This window comes from Lithobates pipiens, unplaced genomic scaffold, assembly GCF_037356315.1.
Source record: "Lithobates pipiens isolate NorthernLeopardFrog02 unplaced genomic scaffold, aLitPip1_a1.2 Scaffold_3, whole genome shotgun sequence".
In the NCBI taxonomy this organism is placed as follows: domain Eukaryota; kingdom Metazoa; phylum Chordata; class Amphibia; order Anura; family Ranidae; genus Lithobates; species Lithobates pipiens.
The window spans coordinates 220,995,176-221,009,287 of NW_027507790.1; positions in this window are offsets into that span (position 1 = coordinate 220,995,176).

Here is a 14,112-nt window from a genome sequence, read left to right on the forward strand (position 1 = left end):
TGTCACGGTGCTGCTGTCAGCGCTGTATGTCACGGTGCTGCTGTCAGCGCTGTATGTCACGGTGCTGCTGTCAGCGCTGTATGTCACGGTGCTGCTGTCAGCGCTGTATGTCACGGTGCTGCTGTCAGCGCTGTATGTCACGGTGCTGCTGTCAGCGCTGTATGTCACGGTGCTGCTGTCAGTGCTCTGTATTACGGTGCTGCTGTCAGATGCCTCTATCACGGTGCATGTGTCATTCCGGTATGTCACGCTGCTGGTGATCATCTCCTGCACCCTCTTCTTTGCCTACCCTGGTCCCTGACCTTCCCTCTCCTCCATTGCCTTCATTAGCTCCATAGTCCTGAATTGTTAGAACAATTTCCCAAATAAAATAAAAATGCTTGTAGTTATCGATCCCAAATTCACCTCATACATGTATTATGTCATTGTCCAGATGGTGGGACTACGTTTTACCCCCTAATAATTACCACGTGGCCGCAAATTCGACATGAAGGTTTGCAAAGTTCGCCTCCCATTGAAGTCAATGGGGCCCGCGGCGAACGTTCGGTTTCGCGAACGTTTGGGTCCGTTCGCATTTCGCTTTCGCGAAACGTCCCGTCGGAAGTTCGTCCATCACTAGTAAACAGTAGTTTTCAGCTCTTTCCACAGATTCTCGATTGGATTCAGGTCTGGACTTTGACTTGGCCATTCAAACACCTGGATACGTTTATTTGTGAACCATTCCTTTGTAGATTTTGCTGTATGTTTGGGATCATTGTCTTGTTGGAAGATAAATCTCCGTCCCAGTTTCAGGTCTTTTGCAGACTCCAACAGGTTTTCATCCAGAATGGTCCTGTATTTGGCTGCATCCATCTTCCCCTCAATTTTAACCATCTTCCCTGTCCCTGCTGAAGAAAAGCAGGCCCAAACCATGATGCTGCCACCACCATGTTTGACAGTGGGGATGGTGTGTTGAGGGTGATGAGCTGTGTTGCTTTTGCGCCAAACATATCGTTTTGCATTGTGGGCAAAAAGTTCGATTTTGGTTTCATCTGACCAGAGCACCTTCTTGTTTGGTGTGTCTCCCAGGTGGCTTGTGACAAACTTTAGACAAGACTTTTTATGGATATCTTTGAGAAATGGCTTTCTTCTTGCCACTCTTCCATAAAGGCCAGATTTGTGCAGTGTACGACTGATTGTTGTCCTATGGACAGACTCTCCCACCTCAGCTGTAGTTCTCTGCAGTTCATCCAGAGTGATCATGGGCCTCTTGGCTGCATCTCTGATCAGTCTTCTCCTTGTCTGAGCTTAAAGTTTAGAGGGACGGCCAGGTTTTGGTAGATTTGCAGTGGTCTGATACTCCTTCCATTTCAAAATGATCGCTTGCAAAGTGCTCCTTGGGATGTTCCAATCTTGGGAAATCTTTTTGTATCCAAATCCAGCTTTAAACTTCTCCACAACAGTATTACGGACCTGCCTGGTGTGTTCCTTGGTCTTCATGATGCTCTCTGCGCTTTCAACAGAACCCTGAGACTATCACAGAGCAGATGCATTTATACAGAGATTGATTACACACAGGTGGATTCTATTTATCACCATCAGTCATTTAGGACAACATTGGATCATTCAGAGATCCTCGCTGAACTTCTGGAGTGCGTTTGCTGCACTGAAAGTAAAGGGGCCGACTAATTTTGCACGCACCACTTTTCAGTTTTTATCTTCAGTTTATTATTGGGTATTTGTTCAAATTTTGGGTATTCAATCAGGTAAGGTTACTCTAAAGCCAACTTCAACCAAAACTTTTTTTTTTAAAGAAACATTGAACCTACTAATTTAATGGTTTCCCACAACAGTTACATTCAAGGCATGCCCATGAATGATACAGATAAAGAAAAAGCTTTTTGTCAGTTTCATAGAGTGATGAAGGTCTAGAATCCCTGTCTTTTATCCTCTCTGTATCCCCATTAGGGAGAGTCACTCTAGTGTCCTGTACACATGGTCGGACATTCCGACGATAAAATCCGTCTGATTTTTTCTGACGGATTTTGGCCCAAACTTGTCTTGCATACACACGGTCACACAAAGATGTCGGAAAATCCAATCATTCAGAACGAAGTGACATAAACCACGTAAGACCGGACTATAAAGAGGCCAGTAGCCAATAGCTTTCGTCTCGTAATTTATTCTGAGCACGCGTGGCACTTTGTGCATCAGAAATTGTCTACACACGATCTGAATTTAAATGATCGGATTTTGTTGTCGAAAAAATTTTAGATCCAGATCTCAAACTCTGTGTGTCGGAAATTCAGACGGAAAAAGTCCAATGGATCCCACACACAATCAGAATTTCCGACAACAAGATCCGATCGCAAAAAAAGGTGGGGTATACATGGGCAGGGCAAAGGGGATGGAGTCAGGGGTGGAGCCGGGGGGCAGGTTTAGTCTAGGGCAGGGGTGGCCAACCAGTGGCCCGCGGAGTCCTCTGATGTGGCCCGCGACCTCCTGCTCTGGAATGGTGGGTTAGCAAGCCCAGATCGCAGGTTACAGACCCGTCCATACCACAGCATCAGTGTTGTGAATGGTGGTAGAGAAAGAAAGTGGCTGTAGAACAGAGCCCCATAAGCCAATATTTCCTGTACAGCGCTGGCTTTTGTCTATGGCAAAGTTCAGTTAACCCACAGGATAGACACAGGTGCACTACGCTGCACCCGGGGTGTGGGTAAACTGCAGCACATTACTGTCAAAGCAGTTTAGGCCCTTTTCACATGATCGGCCCTACCCAATTGGACCCTCAATTCACCTCTACAGAGCGGCAGAGTGGCCTGCCTCCAATCCGATCCTCTAAAAAAAAAAATAGAAGGGAATTCATCCCCTTCCATCTGGCTGGATTGGATCAGAGGGCCCATAGAGTAGCCCTGACCTGTCATCTGTCTGCTCCGCTCATTGTGGCCCGTGACTGGTTACCAAGTTGCTTAAGCGGCCCTCACTCTTTAAAAGGTTGAGCACCCCTGGTCTAGGGTGTAAAAATTCCTTGCACCAGCCCTGGTAGCCAGTTACTATATTAAATGTCATTAAAGACTGTGAGAGCCGCAATCCAGTGAGTCTGAACACAAGGCCAATGTAAGCAAATCCAAAAGTAAACTAGTGCGCTTCTCAGAACTAAAAATGTGTCAAAATATCACTGAGTTAATAAGAAACACATAAATCAATTAACTTGTGAAAAAAAAATACCACAAAAAAGGTTTGTATATGTTCAACTTGTCAAGTTGACTTATATATGATTAAATTCCACAGCATATGATGTTAGCAACTATATGATTAAAGTCCATAAACCAGTGAGATCATCAGAGACAATTCCACCCCTGACAAATAATTAAATACAATTGTGCTGGTCCAAGTGATGAATCATTGTCCCAAACACCAAACAGAAAGGTTTAAAGGTGCTCTTGTGAACACCTTCCCCACATAGACCCTCTTTCCAGAAGATTTTGATCTCAGATTATAGAGATCTCACTCCCTATATACTGTATGTATCCAAACGATGCAGCAGCAGGAGGAAGACAAGTCCTTATCCACTCTGAGCAGCACGGAAATCCGAGGGTGTCAGGAACTTAGAATACCAGACTCATATTCACTCTGTAGTGCAGTATCAGCATTTATTAAAAACACTAAATGCACTTACACTTACAAAGTATCGAATCAGTGAGACACAAACAATTACAGGCACGGTGTCGGTCCTACCCACACCGGACACTTTATTAGGAAAACCTTGCTAGTACTGGGTTGGACCCCCTTTTGCCTTCAGAACTGCTTTAATTCTTTGTGGCAGACGTTTAACAAGGTATTGAAAACATTCATAATGTGAATCTCCCATTCCACCACATTGCTCTATTGGATTGAGATCTGGTGACTGTGGAGGCCATTGGAGTACAGTGACTTCATTGTCATGTTCAAGAAACCAGCAGTGAGATGATTTGAGCTTTGTGACATGGTGCATTATCCTGCTGGAAGGAGCCATCAGAAGATGGGTACACTGTAGTAATAAAGGGATGGACATGGTCAGCAACAACATTTGGGTAGGTCATGGCATTTAAACAATACTCATTTGGTACTAAGGGGCCCAAAGTGTGCCAAGAAAGTATCCCCCACACCCATGGGCATCCACAGAACTTTTTTCAGGGGAGGGCATAATTTTAAGGTCACCCATGCTCCGCCCCTTTTTGACAATGTCATTATCACGGTCAGAGACTTCAGACGTAGTACAGGAAATGGACAGAGACTGCGGACATAGTACAGGAGACGGTCAGAGACTGCAAACATAGTACAGAAGATGGACAGAGACTGCGGACATAGTACAGGAGATGTTCAGAGACTGCGGACATAGTACAGGAGATGTTCAGAGACTGCAGACATAGTACGTGTGCTACGCGCCCTGCCTCTGAGACTCCTGGAAGTTGTACTTTGCTGCGCTGCTCAGTTCCACGCACTGCCACCAGGAACTTCAGCATGGTCCAACTTTTGTTCACTGGATATTTTCTCTTTCTCTGACTATTTTCTGTAAACCCTAGAGATGATTGTGCGTGAAAATCCCAGATCAGTAGATTTTAAGTACTCAGTCCAGCCTGTCTGGCACCAACAAACATACCACGTTCAAAGTCACTTAAATCCCCTTTGCTGCCATGTGATCTGTGTTCATCTACCCAGGGATTGTACACTGAACGTGCACAGCTCAAAGGTAGCAAGCTTTTCTTGCAGAAATGCTATAGTACAGTGCCTTGAAAAGGTATTCATAATCTTTGAAATTTTCAACATTTTGTCATCTTACAACCAAAAACCGAAATTTGTTTTATTGGGATTTTAGACAATAGATGATAGGCCAACGCAATGTGGCACATAATTGTGAAGTTAAAGGAAAAGGTTTTTTAAAAATGTTTACAAATAAATATGTGAAAAATGCGGTGTGCATTTGTATTCATCCCCCTTTACTCCAATACCCCTAACTAAAATCTAGAGGAACCAATTGCCTTCAGAAGTCACCTAATTAGTAAATAGAATCCACTTGTGTGTAATTTAATCTCTGTATAAATACAGCTGTTCTGTGAAGCCTTCAGAGGTTTGTTAGAGAACCCTAGTGAACAAACAGCATCATGAAGACCAAGGAGCACACCAGACAGGTCTGGGATAAAGTTGTGGAGAAGTTTAAAGCAGGGTTAGGTTATAATAAAAATATCCCAAGCTTTGAACATCTCACATAGCACTGTTCAGTCCATCATCCAAAAATGGAACGAGTATGGCACAAATGCAAACCTACCAAGACATGGCTGTCCACCTGATCTGACAGGCTGGGCAAGGGGAGCATTAACCAGAGAAGCAGACAAGAGGCCCTTGGTAACTCTGGAGGAGCTGCAGAGATCCACAGCTCAGGTGGGAGAATCTGTCCACAGGACAACTATTAGTCGTGCTCTCCACAAATCTGGCCTTTATGGAAGAGTGGCAAGAAGAAAGCCATTGTTGAAAGAAAGCCATTTGCAGTTTGCGAGGGGGACACAGCAATGTGGAAGAAGGTGCTCTGGTCAGATGAAGCCAAAATTTAACTTTTTGGCCTAAAAGCAAAACGCTATGTATGGTGGAAAACTAACACTGCATATCACCCTGAACACACCATTCCCTCTGTGAAATAGTGGTGGCAGCATCATGTTGTGGGGATGCTTTTCTTTTGCAGGGACACGGAAGCTGGTCCGAGTTAATGGGAAGATGGATGGCGCCAAATACAGAGCAATCTTAGAAGACTTGATACTGGGGTGGAGGTTCACCTTCCAGCAGGACAACGACCCTAAACAGAGCCAGAGCTACAATGGAATGGTTTAAATCAAAGCATATTCATGTGATAAAATGGCCCAGTTAAAGCCAAGACCTAAATCCAATTGAGAATCTGTGACAAGACTTGAAAATTGCTGTTCACAGGCCCTCTCCATCCAATCTGACGGAGCTTGAGCTATTTTGAAAAGAAAAATGGGCAAAAATGTCACTCTCTAGATGTGCAAAGCTGGTAGAGACAAACCCAAAAAGACTTGCAGCTGTAATTGCAGCAAAAGGTGGTTCTACAAAGTAGAATACAAATGAAAAGTCAGAAAAGCTCAGTTAGTAAGTTTAAGTTTTTTTTTTTTTGTCTTTCCCCCTTGGCTCCTCAGGGTCTGGTTCCCCTTAGACATGTGCGGTTCGTTTCGTACGAATTTCCAAAAATTCAGACATTCGGAAGCATTCGAAATACGAATTTCTATGCTTCTGAATTGTATATAAATTTCGAATTTCAGAACCAAATTCCATTACAACGGAAACGTGACTTGTGTTTTGTTGACCAATCAGAGGTTTTCTTCTGCTGCTGAGTGAGGGTTGGGAAAATTACCTTTTTTAATATAGGAGTAGGAGACTGGTACTGGTAGTCGATGGGAGATTCAGAATCGGACAAAATAAGAATGTTCGTTAATATAGTTTTAATTTTGTTATAATAATTACGAGTATTCATTATGATTAAGTTAAAAACCCAGGAAGTGGGGGCGTGGCCTGGACATGGCGGAGTAGGGACGTGCATTGCTCGAGCTCCCGGCCGTCTCTCACCTTCTCTGCAGACGTTTACCAGTTTACCGCATTATGCCCTCCTCGAAAAAGCGGGCTGCGTTGCGGAAGAGCATCCCTGCCGGGCCGACCCTTCCCGCGCCGCAGACGGGGGATATAGAGAGGCTTTTCCATCTGTCCCAGCTCCGCTCCCCGGGCCCTGTCATGGCGGCGCCACGTGCCTGCGGCAGCGGGGACCGTGCTGCCTGCGCCTCCCCGGACCTCGACCCAGAGACCTCCATAGCGGATCCCTTGATGGACACCCCCTTGGATTTCCACCGGGAAGTGCCTGACGTCCCGAGAGCAGCGGTGCCGCCGCTCCAGCTGGATGAGGAACTCCGCTCGTTGCTGCAGTCCCTCCCTACCAAGTCGGACATTGCCACGCTTATCGGAGCGGTGGAGGCTGCCCACCGCAAGGAGATATCCCTCGTCCGGGAGGAGGTGAAGGTCCTCACCACCAGAGTATCAGGCGGCGAGACGTCCTTGGCGGCCCTGGAGGGCCGGGTGGCGGCCTTGGAGGCCGTTCGGACCGCCCAGGCGGAAGCTTTGCTGGGGCAGCAATTAAAGCTGGAGGAGATGGAGGACCGCAGTCGCAGGAACAATCTGCGACTGCGAGGTCTACCGGAGGCGACGGGATCAGAGGACCTGGCGGCCACGGTGGCGGCGATATTCCGCAGCATCCCTGGAGTGGACCTGCCGCCTCGCCTGGAGTTCGATCGGGTTCATAGGGCCCTGGGCCCACGATCGACGGACCCTGACAGACCACGCGATGTAGTCTGTCGACTGCACCACTACCTTCATAAGGAGGAGGTCCTGCGGAAATCCTGGGAGGCCCCTACCGTAGAGTTTGATGGGGTGGACCTGAAGATTTTGCCGGACATTTCTCGTGCTACGCTACAGAGGCGGGCCCTGTTGAAGCCTCTACTGGAGCTAGCTCGTCGCAGGGGAGCAACTTACAGATGGGGCTACCCCCTGTCGGTCACGTTCCGAATGGACCAGCGTTTCTTCCATCTCCGCCACCCTGGCTCCTTACCGGACCTGTTTGACTTCCTGGCGGCGGACCCTATCACAATCCCGAATTGGCTAGCCCCTCTGCCCCGGGCTCAGGGTGCAGCTGCGGGCCCTGGCCGCCGCGGAGACCTGCCGCCCAGGCAGCAGAGGAACCATCGGAGGCCCAGGGCGTCTTCTCCGGAGATCTCCAGGGAACTGTAAGGTGACTTTTATCTTTGGGTTTCCCTTCCTCCCCCCCCCCCCGCCTGCTGATGCTGATGCCGCTAATGTTCTGGGCGGCCCCGTTTGCCTCTGTCCCTCCGGTTGCTATCCGTGTCTGGACGGCTTCCCCCTGTTGGCCGGTTGCGACCATAGTAGTTACCCTGGCTCCCCCCCCCCCCGCTGACTTGGGCCACACGCTGCAGCGGTGGCCCACTTCCTCTGCCCGACCTGCTGGGTGGCTTCCCCCGCACTGATGTTCTGTCCTGCCCACAGCCTGCCCTGGGATGTTGATGGAGGGGGGGGTGCTGCTGAGCCCTTCCTGCCCCTGGCTTGTGGTCCTTGGGTCCCGTGGGTGCCCCGGCCTGTGTTGTTGCCTGGACTCTGGGGGGTCTTTCCGCCGCCCCTCCCAGCATCCCGTTGTACCTAGACTGTCTTTGGGTACCCCCCCCCCCCCCCCCTCTTTTTGCTCTACCCTCTACCGAACGGAGCTGCTGTTCCGAAGACGACCAGGATTCATGTGGATGGGGGTTCTGGACTTGGTGGGTGGTGGGTGGGGGGCTGGTGGATCTCCCCCTGAGGTTGGTATGGGGACTCTATACCGGGCGTACCTGGTGGGACTTAATGTTTCTCTATCTGTTGGTTGTGGAGCGGGGACTCCATGGGGGGGTGGTTGGTTGCGATGGGCGGGGAGATTGGGGCTGTGTTTTATTGTGGGGGTGAGACAGACGGTACGCGGCGCCCATGCCAGTGCCCGGATTTGCACGGATGGGGCTTTGTGTCGCTCTGGTCGGCTACACGTTGTGTGCCTTCATGTCTCCCTGTGCTGTGTGGGGGGCGGGGGGATTTGGGGAGGTGCCCATTTGCCGGCGCCCTACAGACGGTGCACGGTTTTGGTTCCTGACTGCGATTTTGCATAGACTAGGCCGTGTATCGTCTGAGTTCGGTATGCTTTCACAATTATTGTGTTTCCTTGCTTGTTTGGTTTTTTTTTTTTTTTTTTTTTTTTTCTTCTTCCCTTTTTTATTTTCTGCTTGATGGTTATATGTGGGTTGCTTTCTATTTTGTTATTTTTTGTTTATCCCGCTACATGTGCTCCATTCTATCTGGGGTTGCGCATTTTGCTATAGTGATACTACAAGGTGGGAGACTGGTATAGGGAACTGGTTATTTCCTTCCCTGTACGGTTTGCTCCCCCCCATAGGCTAGCATGTTCTGCTAGAGGGTATGTTTTGCCCTCAAAGCACTATATGCAATTAACTATTTTAGTCCTCTCTGGAAACATAGGGCATTAGGCCCGGTTTCCGACAACAGTTTTACTTCTTTGATTTCTTGTCTTTTCCCTTTTTTTTTTTTTTTTTTTTCTCTCTTCCTTTCCAGTCACCCCCCCTCCCACACTTCCCCTCTGTCTTTCCCTCACCTACCCTTTCCCCCCCCTCCCTACCGACTCCCGTCCCCCCTGCGTCCCCTTCTGTCCCCCTTGTCTAGGTATGGCCTCACCTCGCCTCCGCCTTTTGTCGCTTAACGCGAAGGGCCTTAATACGCCCGAAAAAAGGCGTATTTTACTGGCGGATCTGAAAAGGCTACGCACGGATGTTGCCTTTATACAAGAAACGCATTTTAAATCTAATGCGCTACCATACCTCCGCAATAGACACTACCCGTTCTCGTATCACTCTGTCAATCCGCTGGCCAAGTCAAAGGGGGTCTCCATACTTCTCTCCCACAAACTTCCGTGGAGATGTCAAGCCTCCCTGATAGACACGGCTGGCCGTTATGTTTTTCTGAAGGGGCTCATTGGCACAGTTCAAGTGACCCTGGCAACTATATATGCACCTAATGAGCTCCAAGCCACCTTTGTGGAGGGAATTATGGAGAAACTACAGGGCTTTAGGGCAGGTCAGTTGTTGTTGGGTGGGGATTTTAATGTCCCCTTATTGCCATCTGTAGACACCTCGGCGGGTCGTACTTCCTTGCCAGTGAATCAGCTTAAAAGGGTTGCGAAGGCACTCCACAACTCCCAACTGATTGATGTCTGGAGACTCCAGCACTCTAGTGAACGGGACTATACATTCTACTCCTCTGTACATAAGGTTTACACTCGCATTGATTATTTCATGATCCCTCACTCCCAACTACATGCGGTGGAACATTCCTCCATCGGGAGCAGGACTTGGTCGGACCACGCACCGATCTTTTTGACTTACAAACTGTCTGACACCCCACACCTGACGACCAGATTTTGGCGCCTAAATGAAAGCTTGCTGCAGATCCCAGAGGTTCTGGAGGAGGTGACCGCGACATTACGTCATTACCTCCGAGAAAATGATCTTCCGGACTGTGATCCGGGTGTGCTCTGGGAGGCTCACAAGACTGTAGTCAGGGGTGTTCTTATCAAACATGGGGCACGGCTTAAACGTGAACGCACTAAACTTCTTGACCAGTTATTGGAGAACCTACACTTAGCGGAGGCCCGACATAAACATGCCCCTACACATTCCTCTGATACCGATATACAATTTCTACGGAAACAAATTACGGACATTCTTCATTACAGGGCTAAAGCGGCCATGCAATCCTGTCGTAAGATGACCTACGAGGCGGGTGACAAGTGTGGAAAGCTGCTAGCGCGGCTGATAAGGGAACGTAAACTTCTGACATATATCCCCCACGTTGTTGCACCAGGGGGACGGAAGGTTACTTTGCCTCAGGATGTCACTCAGGAATTCCGTAATTTTTATTCCGATCTCTATAATCTCCAGGCTGACCCCCCACCGCGGTCGGCCATGGTCGATTATATTGTGGCATCCCGTATGCCCTCCATTTCGCCAGAGGCCAGTGCAGAACTGGAATCCCCAATAACTTTGGTGGAGATTCATAGAGCTATGGGGTCCATGAAGCTTGGGAAGGCCCCGGGCCCAGACGGCTATACTCTGCAGTACTATAAAAAATTGATAGATCTACTGGGTCCGCCCATGCTCACGCTATTTAATGCAATGGGCTCGGGCGGGTGCTTTCCTAGAGACTTCTTGAGTGCCCATGTCTCGGTGATACCCAAAGAGGGGAAGGACCCTACGTCTTGTGGTAGTTACAGGCCGATATCTCTTTTGAACATAGATTTGAAAATTTATACTAAGATCCTGGCCACTAGAATAGCCACCCATCTTCCACACTTAATCCACCTGGATCAGGTGGGTTTCATCCCCTCTAGAGAAGCCCGTGATAGTACCACGAAGGTTCTAAACCTGCTCCATTTGGCGACGGCCGCTAAAACCCCCTGTGTCTTGCTGAATACGGATGCCGAGAAGGCTTTTGACCGCGTGAACTGGTCATTTATGTTCGCAGTGCTCCGACATGTGGGGTTGGGGGAACAAATGCTCAACAGGATAGCGGGTGTTTATTCTAACCCCACAGCCCAAGTTAAAGTTAACGGGACTCTCTCGACCCCTTTCCCGATAACCAATGGGACACGGCAGGGTTGCCCTTTATCCCCTCTTTTGTTTGCATTATCCCTGGAACCCTTCCTCGCCATGATCAGGCTTAATCCCGATATACAAGGGGTGCGCGTTGGACAGTCTCAGCATAAAATCTCAGCTTATGCTGACGACATGCTCTTTACGCTGACTAACCCAGGGATATCGCTGCCAAATTTGCTTCGGGAATTTGAGAAGTATGGGAGATTTTCCAACATGAAAATAAATTTTACCAAATCAGAAGCTATGGGTATTATGTTACCACCCCGATTACTGCCTACTTTACAATCCGCTTTCCAATTTAAATGGACGTCTACCACACTGACATATCTGGGGACTAGCATCCCCCCGAATGTGTCGGACCTCTATGAACGAAATTTCCCTCCTCTCCTTGCTAGGGTGAGGCTGCTTTTGGACTCATGGCAGAAGGGGATCCACTCCTGGTTCGGTAGGTGCAATCTGCTGAAAATGTGCGTCCTGCCCAAATTTTTGTACCTTTTTCAGGCGTTACCGATTAAAATTCCGCCCACGTATTTTAAACAGGTACAGGCGTTGTTTACCCGGTTCGTCTGGGCCCAGAGGCAGCCTCGGATACCTCGATCCCAACTCTCTCTACCGAAACCTTATGGGGGGTTGGCGCTACCAGACGTTAGACAGTATTATTCTGCTGTACACTTAGGTAGGATCTTGGACTGGGGTCGCAATCTCGACGCTAAACTATGGGCACAAATTGAGCAACAACAGTGCTCGATCCCGTTGCAGACGGCCCTCTGGTGCTACGAGGCACTACCGCGAGCAGTGAAATCCCACCCTCTTATTGGCGTCACAATCTTTCAAGGCGCAAAGGCGGCACTGAAACAGTCTCTGACGACCACAGCGTCACCGTTGACACCTATCCTTGGTAATCCCAGCTTTACACCAGGTCTGTCACGTGCACAATTTCAACCGTTATGGAGCTCCGGTCTCTCTACGGCCTCTCATTTTGTGCTGCGGGGAAATTGGACGTCCATCCCGGATCTTATGGACCCTTTGGGTCCGTACCGTCTGGATTTTTGGAACGCCAATCGCCTACACCACTTTCTCCATTCTCTCCCGAACCCCCTAGACTACTCCAGACCGCTTACTGCTTTTGAAACATACTGTTCTGACACTGAACCGATCTCCCGAACCCTCTCTAAAATGTACGCCCTACTTAATACACCGGCACACCCGCCATGCGTCGCTGGTCTCACTAAATGGGAAGCGGACTTGGGCCACACCTTTACACAAATACAAGTTAACAACATACTGCGGTTCGCCTTGCGGTCCTCAATATGCACCAAAATACAAGAGACGAACTATAAAATTCTTGTCCGGTGGTACCTGACGCCTAGTCGCCTTCGCCTTATCTACCCGGACACGTCTGAGGGCTGCTGGCGCTGTCGCGAAGAACGGGGCACTATTTTTCATATTTTTTGGTCCTGCCCTAGGCTCTCTGAGTTCTGGACCGCGGTCCGGACCATTTCTCAAAAATTTACCGAATGGCAGATCCCTAATGATCCAGCCTTTTTTTTACTGCATGTTTCGGACATACCCCCTAGGAAATACGCGCGATCGATACTACGACATTTAACGAATGCGGCCAAGTCCTGCATCCCCTTGCTTTGGAAACAGCAGACTCCGCCTTCAGCGGCAATGTGGGTAAGGAAAGTGGAGGATATTAATAAAATGGAAGACCTAGTGCTCACAGCTCAGGATCGGCAGGAGACATATCGCAAGACTTGGTCTCTCTGGAACGTGTTTGTATACTCGGATGAGGGCAAAGCCCTGTTTGGCCATTAATTCACTTACTGCTGGTAGCTGACAGACCGCATAGGTAAGGCCATTCCCACTCCGCCCCTCCCTCCTCCTTCCCTTATCCTTCGCCTCCTCCCCTTGACTCTTCCTCCCCCCCCCCCCCGCCCCTCTCTTCCTTTTTTCTTTTTTCTCTTCTCTCTGCCACTCTTTTATTTCCGTCTCAGTTTTCGCTCTCTCTCTGGGTCGCGGCTCCAGACCTGCTCCCGTTGACCTTGTGCTGAGGCGCTGGTTTAGGCCTCGGCATGCCCGTTTTGTTTTTAGAGGGAGGCAGGAGCATCTCTAACAGTCCAAGTCCTCCAAGGTCGGTGGATAGGACGTGTTTTACTAATACTTCATATGTTGCCATGCCACTACATATACAGCATGTTTGTGAGGCTGCGACCTCTTTTGTTTCCTTTGTTTTCCTTATTACTGTTTGTTTTGGGGTTCTCCCCAAATGTGGTTTTTGTTTTTGTTTTCTTTGTTATTTGAAATACTAATAAAAATGATATTTGCAAAAAAAAAAAACCCAGGAAGTCAGCACAGCACAGGGATGGTGGGAGCCCCTCATAATGAGCACAGCAGGGATACAGCCCCAGGAGGAAGTCAGCACAGCACAGGAATGGTGGGAACCCCTCATAATGAGTCGACGACTGCCATATTGAGAAAGGTATTTTTTGCTTTTCAAATTCATCATAACGAACGTTTGTAATTGTTACGAAAAGTTAACGAACCTAACGAAAATTCGTATTTCGTACGAATCCAAATTGAATTTCTGACATGAATTACGAAATACGAATTAACGGCTAATACGAAATGGAACGGAAAAAATGTATTGATGGTGCACATGTCTAGTTACCCCCGCCTCCTGGTTCCCCCCTCCCCCGGCCTCCACCCCGATATGTGGTTGCAGGCGGGGGAGAAGATAGAGAATTAGAATTACTTCTTTGAAATGCTTGACCTATAATGTTAGTAGGTTGAACACCCCAGAAAAAAGGCACAAGGTGTTAAAATAAAATGG